The sequence below is a fragment of the Bombina bombina genome, chromosome 1 (genome assembly GCF_027579735.1).
Source record: "Bombina bombina isolate aBomBom1 chromosome 1, aBomBom1.pri, whole genome shotgun sequence".
Classification (NCBI taxonomy): Eukaryota; Metazoa; Chordata; class Amphibia; order Anura; family Bombinatoridae; genus Bombina; species Bombina bombina.
Genome location: NC_069499.1, coordinates 1,082,913,440 through 1,082,930,206, shown reverse-complemented (window position 1 = coordinate 1,082,930,206; position 16,767 = coordinate 1,082,913,440).

The window sequence follows — 16,767 nt, the reverse complement described above, 5'->3', positions numbered from 1 at the left end:
TATTTAAAATCATTAATTGCACGTGTATATCCTTATATTATGGTATGCGAATGGAGGCATCCTTAGTACACTAATAAAACCATCACACATAGGTGGGGTTAGGAATGTTATAACAGATTCACTCATATAAAACAACCATTGGAATGGAAGGGTGTGGTAACCTCCATTGCCAAAAGGGGGAATGTAATAAGGGCATAAATCTGCAAGAACTCAGATATTGTCCAGAAAGGATATTATGGCATTATACTGTAGGAACTCAGCTGTGTATTCATGAAGGGGTTAAATCCTCATTTAATACTGGGTCACTGTGGAATGTAGAAAGATCACATTACCAGACCCCCATCTGAGAAGGATGACCAGCTGGCTTAAGTAAAGAGCCTTTTGTGTAGCCAAATGCTCCTTTTCCTCCCCCAACTGTATGGCAGGGATGAAACCATATATACTTAACATTTCATAAGGGGGCTTGCTTATGAGTGACATCATCATTGTGGGAGGGATGAAAAAGACTTGCAATAAAAGAACAAGGATTACTGGGGCTCCTTCTCTTTCTTACCTTTGGGATGCTCTGAGAACATCAAGTAAGTGGTCCTTGCAGACACATAATTACAGCACACCATATTTTCACATAGATTGGGCAAATGTATTAGTGTAATATTGATGTATAGTTCACTGCTGAGTATTTATAAGTGATTTGCATATGTGTAATTTATATTTAATCTGCATATTGTAACTGTTTATGTAGCCTCATTGTAATAAAAGTTTTTGTACTGCTGGAATAAGACTGTGTGAGTGATATTCTTGCAGGTAGTTTAATTAAGCTAGTGATTGTGTGTTAATATGTATTAGCCTTTCATTAAAGTGTATAGCAAATAGACACTAAGATTTATAGAGTCTTAGGCACCATTTAAATGCAGTTATTTCAATATCCCTCAAATTATCAGTCCTCTTGTGTACCATCCGTGGAGGTTTCATCCTCTGAAATGGGAGTGATGTATCTGTTTCAAGGAGGGACCAGTGTTGATGTACCGACCTCCTCAGCTCCTGATTCATGGGGGTGTATGTGGTCACAAAATTCAACTGTTATACATCCTCTTTAGGTTTCTTGTGCTTAGTCTCCAGTGTGGATTCCAATAACCTCTCTTTGGTATTTCGGACCATTACACTATCATAGCCTCTTCTTATTAGTTTCTTTTCCATCACTGTGAGCTGATCCATCATAGAGGGTACCTCACTATTGTTACAGATGACCCTGCTGAGCTGTGACGCCACTTCGCTAGATGTAACCATGGCGTGTCTAGTGTGAAAACGATGCTGATTGATCATGTTCCTCCGCTGACTAGAGGGGGTAATAGAGCCAAAAGGCTTTTACAAATGGAAACCAAATGGATCCATACGTTGGACACTCTGGTTCCAAGGGGACTAAACACCTTTTTGGACTTTGGCCCATTTTACACTAAATAACCAGTATACTGGAGACTTATAGTAATATAATCCAGTTGGCTGGTTGGAGGATAATACCTGAAGGGGATCTACATGAATGTTCGTTCTAGTGGGTCACGCTTACGCTGTAGCGTGATGACAACACTATAAGCCGACACAATGGAGTGGGCTGTTTTTAAATCTATATAAGGTGGGTGTTGGAATGTTATGTTAGGAGTCTCTTTTTGGACACGCTCTTTTTTGTTCCTATTTGACATTTGATGAAGGTGTAAGGATACATCAAAACGTTATGTCTCTATAATACTTTTTGAAATAAATATGATATTTTATGAAGGCCAGTGAGTGCCTTTTCTACGATGGAGATTTTCAATATGCTTATTAAGTGCACCCTGGCGGTTGTGATAATTTTGTAAGACTGTGCTTATCCTCTATGGTAGATTGATATATATATATATATATATATATATTTTTTTTTTTTTTTTTTATTTTTTTTTACATTGACAATAAAAAATGATTTTCTTGGTATATTTGTTTGAAGATTGAAATTAGATGGTCTCCTTAGAGTTCAGAAGTGTGCACATTTCTTCAAGACTCAGTGACTGCATTGTTTTTAAAAAATAGTATAACCATAAAAAACAAAATTTATGCTTAGCTGATACATATCTTTCTTTCTGGATATGATGAGACCACGGTTTGAGAAATTAGTGTTGGGAATATCACTCCTGGCCAGCAGGAGGAGTCAAAGAGCACCACAGTTAAACTGTTAAGTATCAATCCCTTACCCACATCCCCCAGTCATTTGACTGAAGGGAAATGCAGAAAAAGGAGTAACACAAGGTGTAGAGGTGCCTGAGGTTATAGACAAAAGAACAAATGTCTTAAAATAAAGGGTGGGGCTGTAGACCCACCATATCCAGAAATAAATTTATCAGGTAAGCATACATTTTGTTTTTCTTTCCTAAGATATGGTAAGTTCACGGCTTGAGTAATTACTGTTGGGAACCAATACCCAAGCTAGAGGACACGGATAAATAGGAAGGGACAAGACAGGCAGTCCTAAACACAAGGCACAACCGCTTGAAGAACCTTTCTCCCAAAAGAAGCCTCAGCCAAGGCAAAAGTATCAAATTTGTAAACATTTTGAAAAAAGTATATAGTGAAGACCAAGTTGCAGCCTTGCAAATTTAATCCACAGAAGATTCATTTTTGAAAGCCCAATAAGAGGAAATAGCTCTTGTGGAATGAGCCGTAATTCTCTCAGAAGGCTGCTGTCCAGCAGTCTTATAAGCCAAACGAATTATACTTTGTAACCAAAAAGAAAGAGTAGTAGCAGTAGCTTTCTGGCATTAACGTTTCCCAGAGAAACAGAGAAAGAGGGCAGAGGACTGGCGAACATCCTTAGTCGCCTGTAAGTAGAATTTAAGAGCATGTACAACATCCAAATTGTGTAACAAACGTTCTTTGGAAGAAGAAGGATTAGGACACAGAGAGGGAACAACAATTCCCTGATTGATATTTCTATTAGAAACAATCTTAGGAAGGACACCTAACTTAGTACAAAGAACCGCCTTATCGGCATGAAAAATAAGATAAGGGGAATCACACTGCAGAGCTGAGAGTTCAGAGACTCTTTGAGCAGAAGAGATAGCAACAAGAAACAAAACCTTCCAAGATAACAACTTAATATCTATGGAATGCAACGGCTCAAATGGAGCAAGCTGTAAAACTTTAAGAACAAGGTTAAGGCCCCAAGGAGGAGCAACAGACCTGAAGACAGGCCTGATTTTGACCAGGGCCTGACAAAAAGAGTGCACATCTGGCACATCCGCCAAACATTTATGTAGTAAAACTGATAAAGCAGAAATCTGACCCTTCAGGGTACTGACTGACAATCCCTTCTCCAGGCCTTCCTGAAGAAAATATAAAATTCTAGGAATTCTAATTCTACTCCAAGATTAGCCCTTGGATTCACACCAATAAAGATATTTACACCATATCTTATGGTAAATCTTTCTAGTAACAGGCTTGCGAGCCTAAATCATGGTCTCAATGACCGACTCAGAAAAACCACGTTTAGACAGAATTAAACGTTCAATCTCCAAGCAGTCAGCTTCAGAGATTTGGATGAAGGAAGGGACCCTGAATGAGGAGGTCCTTCTTTAGAGGTAGTCTCCAAGGTGGGAAAAAAATGCTGACAGAGTACAATCTATGCACAATCTATGGCTCTTATGAGAATACCTAGTTTTACACTTCAATAAATGTTCAAAAGAGAACAAAGAAAATGCTATTACTGTATTAAACTTAAAGAATGTTTTAATATTGCATGCTCTTAATGAATAATGAAAGATGTATGAATTTTCTGTACATTAAACAACATTAATCACAGAAAACAATTCTATCACTATCTTGTAAACACACAGGTCTAATTCCAATCAAATTTGAAAAAGTTAATTATTAACTCACACTTTGACAATTTTAACAATAAATTTGTACTTTAAATAGAGTTTTTTTTTTTTTAATTAGCTTTATTGAGCATGATGTACCAAATAACAAGCGTTGGAGACGCAGCTCCAAAGGCAATACAGAAAAAAAAAAAACATTTTACAAGTAAGCATTTGAGTATATCCTCCATCTCAGAGATAATAGATCTCCATAAATTTTGTATGGCAGTGCACCACCACCACATGTGAGTCATACCGCTATTCACATGGCCACAGCGCTAACATGTATTTTTTGCCTTATGAAAAAGTCGATGTAGCTTTTGAAGAGTGTAGTACCACCTATGTAATATCTTTAGGTTAATTTCTAAGGCAGCTGAGGAAATGGAGGTTTTAAGCGTTGTTCGAATGATCTTTGTACCTATGTGTCGTGGGATTATTACCCCTATATATTTTTACCAGCTTTCAAAATATGTGATAGAGTGTCCCAGAAAAGGGGTGATCAATATCTTATATATGAGTGATGGCGTATGACGGATTGGAGGGTCTCTAATACAGAGTTGTTCGTATTTAGTTAGGGGCCTAGTCATATTTTTAGATTGTGAATGAGTTGTGATGAAGTTATGAACTCGCCTGTATGTGAACCAGTAGGCTAAGCAGGTAAAGCCCTGCTGCACCAGTTCATCTTGAGGCTTTATATGTTCATTATTTGTAAGCCAGAGTACCGGGAAGTCATATAAATGGGTGGAATGATGGTGTTTCTCTATACAGGGACCTAAGTCTAACTCACCATTCATTACTAAAGATGTGAGTGGGGAGGGTCTTGATGAGAGATATGGAAAGCGGATCATTATTTGTCCCATAACTTGAACGTTTCTGATATAATAGGATTAAGTATTGGAAGTTTATGTCTTTGTGTTTGGATGGTCTAGCAAAACCTACTGAGATTTGCTGACAGGGTGATTCCATGTTCCATGGCCACCCATCGTTTGTATTGTTTGTGTATATTCCTGTCAATAATTATTTGCAAAAATATTGCGTATCTATAGTAGGTCAGGTTGGAAAGACCCAGCCCTCCTTGTGTCTTAGGCAGGAACATGTTTTTTTATTAACTCTAGGGTGCTTCTTATGCCATGTGAAGTCGCTAAGTGCCCGTTGTAGTGTGTCTATGTATTTTTCTGGCAGCGGGATTGGTAGTGTTTGGAGGATATATAGTATCCTAGGGAATACATTCATTTTTATTAGGTTGATACTGCCTAACCAAGATAGTTTTTTAGAGCTCCAGCTCGATAAATCTCTTATTACTTCTTTTTTTATCTTCTCGTAATTGAGCTGGAATAGTGTCTCTATGGAAATAGTAAGGTAGACTCCTAAATATTTAAGAGAATGTGGGTTCCATTTAAAGGGTGTGAGATTTTCTACTATTCTCTTTTTATCTGGGTCCAGTGTGATATTAAAGGGACATAAAACCCAATTTTTTTCTTTCATGATTTAGATAGAACATAAAAATTTTAAACAAGTTTGTAATTTACTTCTATTATCAAATTATCTTAGTTTTCTTGTTATCCTTTGTGAAAAGCAGAAATGTAAGCTCAAGAGTGTGCACATGTCTGCAGCACTACATAGCAGCAGTTTTGCAACAATGTTATACATTAGCAGGGGCACTAGATGGCAGCACTATTTCCTGTCGTGTAGTGCTTCAGGCATGTGCACGCTACCTACCTAGGTATCTCTTCAACAAAGAATAACATAAGAATGAAAAAATTGATAAAAGAAGTAAATTGGAAACTTTTTTAAAAGTGTGTCCTCTATCTGAATCATGAATAAAAAAAAATTGGGTTTATTGGCCCTTTAAGTATTTCTGATTTAGGGATGTTTACCAGGAAGTTCGACTGAATATGAAAATTGACAAACTCCCTAATCAATAAGGGTAACGATATTTCAGGGTTTATTAGAGTAAATAAGATGTTGTCTGCAAATAGAGATATGGTATATTGCTGGTCACCTATTGTGACTCACAACACGGTCAAAGGCCTTTTCGACATCTACAGATATTCGGCTATATTACGAGTTTTGCGGTATGAGTGAAAAAACAGTGTTAAGGCTCTTTTTCACTACCGCTGGAATTACAAATCTTGCAGGTTTAGGGGCACCTAAACTTTTTAACACTTTTTTGGCCGTAACGCAGCGTAATTACCACAGCTTTCAAAAAGTCCTTTTTCAATGGGACTTCCATAGCGCTGGTATTACGAGTCTGCCTGGGAGTCCAAAAAGTGAGCAGTTCACCCTATACCGCGAAGATCGATATTGTAAACTGAAAGTCAGTAGTTATGAGTTTTATGCTACAATGCCGTAACATAAAAGTCATAACTAAAGTGCTAAAAAGTACACTTACAGCCATAAACTACCTATTAACCCATAAACCGAGGCCCTCCCGCATCGCAAACACTAAAATTATTAACCCCTAATCTGCCGCTCCGGACATCGCCGCCACTATAATAAACATATTAACCCCTAAACTGCCATACTCCCGCATCGCAAACACTAGTTAAATATTATTAACCCCTAATCTGCCACCCCTAACCTACATTTCTTAACCCCTAATCTTCCGCCCCCAACGTCGCCGCCACTATACTAAATTTATTAACCCCTAAACCTAACCCTAAGTCTAACCCTAACACCCACTAACTTTAATGTAATGAAAATAAAACTAAATAAAACCAACTATTAATAACTAAATAATTCCTATTTAAAACTAAATACTTACCTGTAAAATAAATCCTAAGCTAGCTACAATATAAATAATAGTTACATTGTATCTAGCTTAGGTTTTATTTTTATTTCACAGAAAGTTTGTATTTATTTTAACTAGGTAGAATACAGGGAGTGCAGAATTATTAGGCAAGTTGTATTTTTGAGGATTAATTTTATTATTCAACAACAACCATGTTCTCAATGAACCCAAAAAACTCATTAATATCAAAGCTGAATATTTTTGGAAGTAGTTTTTAGTTTGTTTTTAGTTTTAGCTATTTTAGGGGGATATCTGTGTGTGCAGGTGACTATTACTGTGCATAATTATTAGGCAACTTAACAAAAAACAAATATATACCCATTTCAAATATTTATTTTTACCAGTGAAACCAATATAACATCTCAACATTCACAAATATACATTTCTGACATTCAAAAACAAAACAAATCAGTGACCAATATAGCCACCTTTCTTTGCAAGGACACTCAAAAGTCTGCCATCCATGGATTCTGTCAGTGTTTTGATCTGTTCACCATCAACATTGCGTGCAGCAGCAACCACAGCCTCCCAGACACTGTTCAGAGAGGTGTACTGTTTTCCCTCCTTGTAAATCTCACATTTGATGATGGACCACAGGTTCTCAATGGGGTTCAGATCAGGTGAACAAGGAGGCCATGTCATTAGATTTTCTTCTTTTATACCCTTTCTTGCCAGCCACGCTGTGGAGTACTTGGACGCGTGTGATGGAGCATTGTCCTGCATGAAAATCATGTTTTTCTTGAAGGATGCAGACTTCTTCCTGTACCACTGCTTGAAGAAGGTGTCTTCCAGAAACTGGCAGTAGGACTGGGAGTTAAGCTTGACTCCATCCTCAACCCGAAAAGGCCCCACAAGCTCATCTTTGATGATACCAGCCCAAACCAGTGCTCCACCTCCACCTTGCTGGCGTCTGAGTCGGACTGGAGCTCTCTGCCCTTTACCAATCCAGCCACGGGCCCATCCATCTGGCCCATCAAGACTCACTCTCATTTCATCAGTCCATAAAAGCTTAGAAAAATCAGTCTTGAGATATTTCTTGGCCCGGTCTTGACGTTTCAGCTTGTGTGTCTTGTTCAGTGGTGGTCGTCTTTCAGCCTTTCTTACCTTGGCCATGTCTCTGAGTATTGCACACCTTGTGCTTTTGGGCACTCCAGTGATGTTGCAGCTCTGAAATATGGCCAAACTGGTGGCAAGTGGCATCTTAGCAGCTGCACGCTTGACTTTTCTCAGTTCATGGGCAGTTATTTTGCGCCTTGGTTTTTCCACACGCTTCTTGCGACCCTGTTGACTATTTTGAATGAAACGCTTGATTGTTCGATGATCACGCTTCAGAAGCTTTGCAATTTTAAGAGTGCTGCATCCCTCTGCAAGATATCTCACTATTTTTTACTTTTCTGAGCCTGTCAAGTCCTTCTTTTGACCCATTTTGCCAAAGGAAAGGAAGTTGCCTAATAATTATGCACACCTGATATAGGGTGTTGATGTCATTAGACCACACCCCTTCTCATTACAGAGATGCACATCACCTAATATGCTTAATTGGTAGTAGGCTTTCGAGCCTATACAGCTTGGAGTAAGACAACATGCATAAAGAGGATGATGTGGTCAAAATACTCATTTGCCTAATAATTCTGCACTCCCTGTAGTTACTAAATAGTTATTAACTATGTACTAACTACCTAGCAAAAATAAATACAAATTAACCTGTAAAATAAAACCTAACCTGTCTTACACAAACACCTAACCTTACACTACAATTAAATCAATTATCTAAATTAAATACAAATACCTAAATTGCAAAAAAAAAAAACATTAAATTACACAAAATAAAAAAAGAAATTATCAGATATTTAAACTAATTACACCTAATCTAATAGCCCTATCAAAATAAAAAAGCCCCCCCAAAATAAAAAAAACCCTAGCCTAAACTAAACTAACAATAGCACTTAAAAGGGCCTTTTGCGGGGCATTGCCCCAAAGAAATCAGCTCTTTTACCTGTAGAAAAAAAATACAAACACCCCCCAACAGTAAAACCCACCACCCACACAACCAACCCCCCAAATAAAAATCCTAACTAAAAAAACCTAAGCTACCCATTGCCCTGAAAAGGGCATTTGGATGGGCATTGCCCCTAAAAGGGCATTTAGCAATTTTTCTGCCCAAAACCCTAAACTAAAAATAAAACCCACCCAATAAAACCCAAAAACCTAACACTAACCCCCGAAGATCCACTTACAGTTTTGAAGACCCGACATCCATCCTCAATGAAGCCGGCAGAAGTCTTCATCCAATCGGGCAGAAGTCTTCATCCAACCAGGCAGAAGTCTTCATCCAGACGGCATCTTCTATCTTCATCCATCCGGCGTGGAGCGGGTCCATCTTCAAGACATCCAGCGCGGAGCATCCTCTTCAATCAACGTCTTCTTCCGAATGAGGTTTCCTTTTAAATGACGTCATCCAAGATGGCGTCCCTTACATTCCGATTGGCTGATAGATTTGATTGGATCAGCCAATAGGATCAAAGCTCAATCCTATTGGCTGATTTCAACAGCCAATAGGATTTTTTCAACCTTAATTCCGATTGGTTGATAGAAATCTATCAGCCAATCGGAATCTAAGGGACGCCATCTTGAATGGTGTCATTTAAAGGGAAACCTCATTCGGAAGAAGAAGCATTTGTGTGCATTTGTGTGCTTCCCAGTTAGTTTGGGGGGAGGTATCTATATGCTTGTTATGTTGAAAAAGAAGACGTCGATTTAGTGAGATGTGCTTTATAAGCTATAAATTCTCCCCTTAAAGTGCATTTGTGTGCTTCCCAAGAAGACGTCGATTGAAGACGTCGATTGAAGAGGATGCTCCGCGCCAGATGTCTTGAAGGTGAACCTGCTCCGCACCAGATGGATGAAGATAGAAGATGCCGTCTGGATGAAGATAGAAGATGCAGTCTGGATGAAGATAGAAGATGCCATCTGGATGAAGACTTCTGCCCGGTTGAAGACTTCTGCCCGGTTGGATGAAGATTTCTGCCGCTTCGTTAAAGACTTCTGCTGGCTTAGTTGAGGATGGATGCCGGGTCTTCAAAAACTGTAAGTGGATCTTCGGGGGTTAGTGTTAGGCTTTTTTAAGGGTTTATTGGGTGCGTTTTATTTTTATATTATGGTTTTGAGCGGAAAAAGAGCTAAATGCCCATTTAAGAGAAATGCCCATCCAAATGACCTTTTCAGGGCAATGGGGAGCGTAGGTTTTTTTAATTAGGCTTTTATTTGGGGGGTTGGTTGTGTGGGTGGTGGGTTTTACTGTTGGGTGGTTGTTTGTATTTTTTTTTTACAGGTAAAAGAGCTGATACCTTTGGGGCAAGGCCCTTTTAAGGTCTATTGGAAGTTTAGTTTAGGCTAGAGGGGTTTTATTATTTTGGGGGGGGGGCTTTTTTTATTTTGATAGGGCTTTTAGATTTGGTGTAATTAATTTAAATATCTGATAATTTCTTTTTTTATTTTGTGTAATTTAGTGGTTTTTGTTTTGCAATTTAGGTAATTGTATTTAATTAATGTAATTGATTTAATTGTAGTGTAAGGTTAGGTGTTAGTGTAAGGCATGTTAGGTTTTATTTTACAGGTAAATATGTATTTATTTTAGCTAGGTAGTTAGTAAATAGTTAATAACTATTTAGTAACTATTCTACCTAGTTAAAATAAATACAAACTTGTCTGTAAAATAAAAATAAACTCTAAGCTAGCTACACTGTAACTATTAGTATATTGTAGCTATCTTAGGGTTTATTTTACAGGTATGTATTTAGTTTTAAATAGGAATTATTTAGGTAATCATAGTATGTTTATTTAGATGTATTTTAATTATATTTAAGTTAGGGGATGTTAGGGTTAGACTTAGGTTTAGGGGTTAATAAATTTAGTATAGTGGCGGCGACGTTGGGGGTGGCAGATTAGGGGTTAATAAATGTAGGTAGGTGGCAGCAATTTTAGGGGCGGCAGATTAGGGGTTAATAATATTTAACTAGTGTTTGTGATGCGGGAGTGTGGTGGTTTAGGGGTTAATGTTTATTATAGTGGCGGCGATGTCCAGAGCGGCAGATTAGGGATTAATAAGTATTAAGTAAGTGTTGTCTTTTGGTTCTCTACCTAGCACGAATCCTACCTGGTCAGGGTGGACAAGGTCAGGTAGCAGGGTGCTAATTATATTTGCTAATAATTTAGAGTACATCTTTATGTCAGAATTTAGGAGTGAAATTGGTCGATAGCTTGCCAGCGAGTCTGGGGGCTTATTTGGTTTCAGTAATATGATGATATGGGCCTCTAGGGCTGAGTTTGCGAAGGGGTGGGTGGCATCTATTGTGTTAAAGTAATGTAAGAGATGCAAAGAAAGTTGTTTGGCGAATAGTGAGTAATATTTATAAGTGAAACCATCTGGACCCGGCGATTTGTTATTGGGGAGGTTTTTAATCACTATTTGTAGTTCTTCTAAAGAAAAAGGTTCATCTAGTGCTTCTCCTTGAGTTTGGGTCAGCTTGGGGAGGTGTAATTTGGACAGATACTCTGTAATAGATTGTTGCCGTGTGTTAATGTTTAATTGTTTGTTAGGGGTTTAGTGAGGTATATTATATAATTTCTGGTAGTAGTCCCGAAAGGTTTCTGTGATTACTTGTGTTGATGGTGCGATTTACCCTTCTTGTCTTTTATATGTAGTATGTAGGTGGATTTTGATTTTTTCTTTATGTATCTAGCTAGTGAGCATCCTGATTTGTTTAGGTCCATATATGAGTGTTGCTTCAAAAGAAAGGCCCATCTGTTTTGTTCTTTGTTAATTATAGATGCTAGATTAAACTGTTTGGCTTGTAGAAGGGTGGCTTCATCCTTCGGATCTCATTTGTGTATTGAAAGGTTAATTCAACTCAGAGGTTGAAGAAAAAAGAATGCATTTAGATAGCACTTAACTCTCCCTATATATCAGTGTATTTCATCATAGTCTGAAGGAGTGTTAAGGTGATGTATTTAAAATATAACCTTTATTAGTTAAATTAAAATGAAGAACACACATTACAACACACAATTAAAATTACAAAAGAATTGTACCCTAAGAACAATATGTGTGATTATCCACTTAATGAATATCTTGAATTGTGGGGCAAAACTCACAGCATCAATAATGGGTTAGCACTGAAATAAGTGCAGATGATTGTTATACTCTCGTATATTGGTATGTAGAATCAATATAGAAATCTTCCCCAGATCTACAGGGAAGATAGTTAGCTCACCAATTCACCAAGTGTATTGGAGATAGTGACTTGCTAAGGTGTTAGAATAACCAATAATGAGGATATCAATTATAAGTGTGTTCATATATACACATCAAAATGATAAACTCGGACTAGCAACATATGGTGTAAAGATATATAGATTCAGCTGTATGAATCTGGAATTCTGAAACGGCCACTAGTCAGTGGCTCATTTAAAAAGATTTATTGGGTAATGTATCAAATATCATTCAGGTATTGGATGGATAAGATATCTTGATGCTGTACATTGAATTCTTCAATAGTTAGTTAGTAATAGTATCTAGTTAAATAGACATGTAAAGATCACATATAAGTGTTTTCAGGTTGGATATTACCTTGCTTGGTGTGACTAGATATCACATACAAGTAAAGTTAAAGATTCACCTGCCACTGTGTGGCCTAGGTGTTATAGTAAATCTTGTTGGTGTGGAAGCACCAAATTATCAAAATTATTGAATAATTTAATGTGAGGTATATTGATGTGAATCACTAAAATAAATACTTTAGAGAAATATTTTGACTTTACATATTATCACATTAAAATGGTCACTAATTGTTGCTCTTTTAGATAAAGTTTTGAGAAATCTCAAGTCAGTGTTTAAATAATCTCCTAAATATAGCTAGAATATATAAACGGTCTAGCTGACCTATGAATATAGGGTAGTTGCTTGTCAATGGCTCACTAGAAATATATAGTGAGAAATCCCTGATCATGGGTTTAGCTATTGGTTGTGGCTATATTGCATATAACTGGTTGGAGTTCAAATATAATTATTGGATTCACTACACCTCTTATAAGATTTGGATATTTGCTTGTAGAATCTTTGTATATACCTCTTATAGTTTATACAATCATTCGGTTAGTTAAGATAATATGTAATCTTGTATAGGATGTTGTTTTCTAAATCACTTCAGGCAGTCACCTATTGTAAAGTCTTTCAACGTGGATTATCTTGGTGTTATAGTGTGGTCACTAGTCAGTGGCTCTTTTGAATGAAATGAAGGAATTTTATTTTGAAAAATGTCTTGAAGATGATTGGGTATCTTTATAGTAAGGCAAGGATATATAAGTGCTCAAACTAGCCTGAAATTATACGAAAGTTGCTTGTCAGTGGCTCACTGAAAATTTATAGAAAAATTCCTAGCACAGCAATTTTACTTGGCTCTATTGAGTATACCTTATATAGAATCCAAATGTTGATGTGAAATTCACATCACCCCTTTTAAATTTTAGGTATTTACTTGTAAGTATATATTTTTTCAAAGACTTGGTTAGTAAATACTGCCTAAGATTTTCTGTAGAATAACATTAATAAGTCGCAATTTTGTATAACATTATGTGTATTTATATCCTAGAGTATGAGTATTACAAGTTGGTGATTTGTACGTAAGTAGGGCGTTGAAAATGTCACACAGTGCTTTAAATTATACCTTACTAACAATGATATATTGTAGCAAGCAAGTTTAAGTGTTTCAGTTAGGTCACTGTGTTGCTAGATTGTGCTTATATACTTTGAGATTGAATTGTCAACAATTTTGCAACTTGCATATATTATTATTGAGATTGGATTCCACTCGTAATTTAAACTATACAAATAAAGCGTGTTGTTATTGTTGTTTTTAGGTTCAAGTGTGAGCAGTACAGATCAACAATAACAACACGCTTTATTTGTATAGTTTAAATTACGAGTGGAATCCAATCTCAATAATAATATATGCAAGTTGCAAAATTGTTGACAATTCAATCTCAAAGTATATAAGCACAATCTAGCAACACAGTGACCTAACTGAAACACTTAAACTTGCTTGCTACAATATATCATTGTTAGTAAGGTATAATTTAAAGCACTGTGTGACATTTTCAACGCCCTACTTACGTACAAATCACCAACTTGTAATACTCATACTCTAGGATATAAATACACATAACGTTATGCAAAATTGCGACTTATTAATGTTATTCTACAGAAAATCTTAGGCAGTATTTACTAACCAAGTCTTTGAAAAAATATATACTTACAAGTAAATACCTAAAATATAAAAGGGGTGATGTGAATTTCACATCAACATTTGGATTCTATATAAGGTATACTCAATAGAGCCAAGTAAAATTGCTGTGCTAGGAATTTTTCTATAAATTTTCAGTGAAACGCTCACTTCCCTACCGCGATTCCAGGCTACCGCAGATCCCCTTACGCCAATTGCGTATCCTATCTTTTCAATGGGATCTGCCTAACGCTGGTATTTGGAGTCTTGGGAGAAGTGAGCGGTAGAGCCTCTACCGACAAGACTCCTAACGCCCAAAAAAGTCAGTAGTTCTATAAATTTTAAACCGAGCCCCCCCCCCCACATCGCAGCCACTCTAATAAAAATGTTTAACCCCTAATCTCACGACCGGACACCGCCGCCACCTACATTATAGCTATGAACCCCTAATCTGCTGCCCCTAACATCGCCGACCCTATATTATATTTATTAACCCCTAATCTGCCCCCCCAATGTCGCCGCTACCTTACCTACACTTATTAACCCCTAATCTGCCGACCGGACCTCGCCGCCACTATAATAAATGTATTAACCCCTAATCCGCCACACTCCCACCTCGCAAACACTAGAATAAATAGTATTAACCCCTAATCTGCCCTCCGTAACATCGGCGCCACCTACCTACAATTATTAACCCCTAATCTCCCGCCCGCACCGTCGCCGCTACTATAATAAAGTTATTAACCCCTAAACCTAACTCTAACCCTAACACCCCCTAACATAAATATAATTTATATTAAACGAAATAATATTCCTAAAATTAACTACATTATTCCTATTTAAAACTAAATACCTATCAAATAAACCCTAATATAGCTACAATATAATTAATAATTACATTGTAGCTATTTTAGGATTTATATTTATTTTACAGGCAACTTTGTATTTATTTTAACTAGTTACAATAGCTATTAAATAGCTAAGAACTATTTAATACCTACCTAGTTAAAATATGTACAAAATTACCTGTAAAATAAATCCTAACCTAAGTTACAATTAAACCTAATACTACACTATCATTAAATTAATTAAATAAATTAACTACAATTACCTAAAATAAAATACAATAAAATAAACTATTCTATAATACAAAAAAAACAAACACTAAATTACAAAAAATAAAAAGAATTACAAGCAGTTTAAACTAATTACACCTAATCTAAGCCCCTAATAAAATAAAAAAGCCCCCCAAAATAAACAATTCCCTAACCTATTCTAAAATACAAAAGTAATCAGCTCTTTTACCAGCCCTTAAAAGGGCTTTTTGCGGGGCCTTGCCGCAAAGTAATCAGCTCTTTTGCATGAAAATAAAAATACAATACCCCCCCCAACATTTACAACCCACCACCCACATACCCCTACTCTAACCCACCCAAACCCCCCTTAACAAAACCTATCGCTAACCCCCTGAAGATCTCCCTACCTTGAGTCGTCTTCGCCCAGCCGAGCCGAATTCTTCATCCAAGGGGCGCTGAAGAGGTCCATCATCCAAGAGAAGTCTTCATCCAAGGGGCGCTGAACAGGTCAATCATCCGGCTGAAGTCTTCATCCAAGCGGCAAAGAAGAGGTCTTCCATCGGGGCGATGTTTTCTTCCAAGCGGCATCTTCAATCTTCTTGCTTCAGGATCCATCTTCATCCCGCCGACGCGGAACATCCATCTTCCCCGACGCCTACTCGACGAATGAAGGTTCCTTTAAGGGACGTCATCCAAGATGGCATCCCTTCAATTCCGATTGGCTGATAGAATTCTATCAGCCAATCGGAATTGAAGGGATGCCATCTTGGATGACGTCCCTTAAAGGAACCTTCATTCGTCGAGTAGCCGTCGGGGAAGATGGATGTTCCGCGTCGGGGGGATGAAGATGGATCCTGAAGCAAGAAGATTGAAGCTGCCACCTGGAAGACATCGCCCCGATGGAAGACCTCTTCTTTGCCGCTTGGATGAAGACTTCAGCCGGATGATTGACCTGTTCAGCGCCCCTTGGATGAAGACTTCTCTTGGATGATGGACCTCTTCAGCGCCCCTTGGATGAAGAATTCGGCTCGGCTGGGCGAAGACGACTCAAGGTAGGGAGATCTTCAGGGGGTTAGCGATAGGTTTTTTTAAAGGGGGTTTGGGTGGGTTAGAGTAGGGGTATGTGGGTGGTGGGTTGTAATGTTGGGGGGTATTGTATTTTTATTTTCATGCAAAAGAGCTGATTACTTTGGGGCAAGGCCCCGCAAAAAGCCCTTTTAAGGGCTAGTAAAAGAGCTGATTTCTTTTGTATTTTAGAATCAGCCAATCGTATTGAACATTCTATTGGCTGATCGGAATAGCCAATAGAATGCGAGTTCAATATGATTGGCTGATTGGATCATCCAATCGGATTGAATTTCAATCTGATTGGCTGATTGCCTCAGCCAATCAGATTTTTTCTACCTTAATCCTGATTGGCTGATAGAATTCTATCAGCCAATCTTGGATGACGTCCTTTAAAGGAACCTTCATTCGTCGAGTAGGCGTCGGGGAAGATGGATGTTCCGCGTTGGGGGGATGAAGATGGATCCTGAAGCAAGAAGATTGAAGATGCAGCTTGGAAGAAGACATCGCCCCGATGGAAGACCTCTTCTTTGCCGCTTGGATGAAGACTTCAGCCGGATGATTGACCTCTTCAGCGCCCCTTGGATGAAGACTTCTCTCGGATGATGGACCTCTTCAGCGCCCCTTGGATGAAGAATTCGGCTTGGCTGGGCGAAGACGACTCAAGGTAGGGA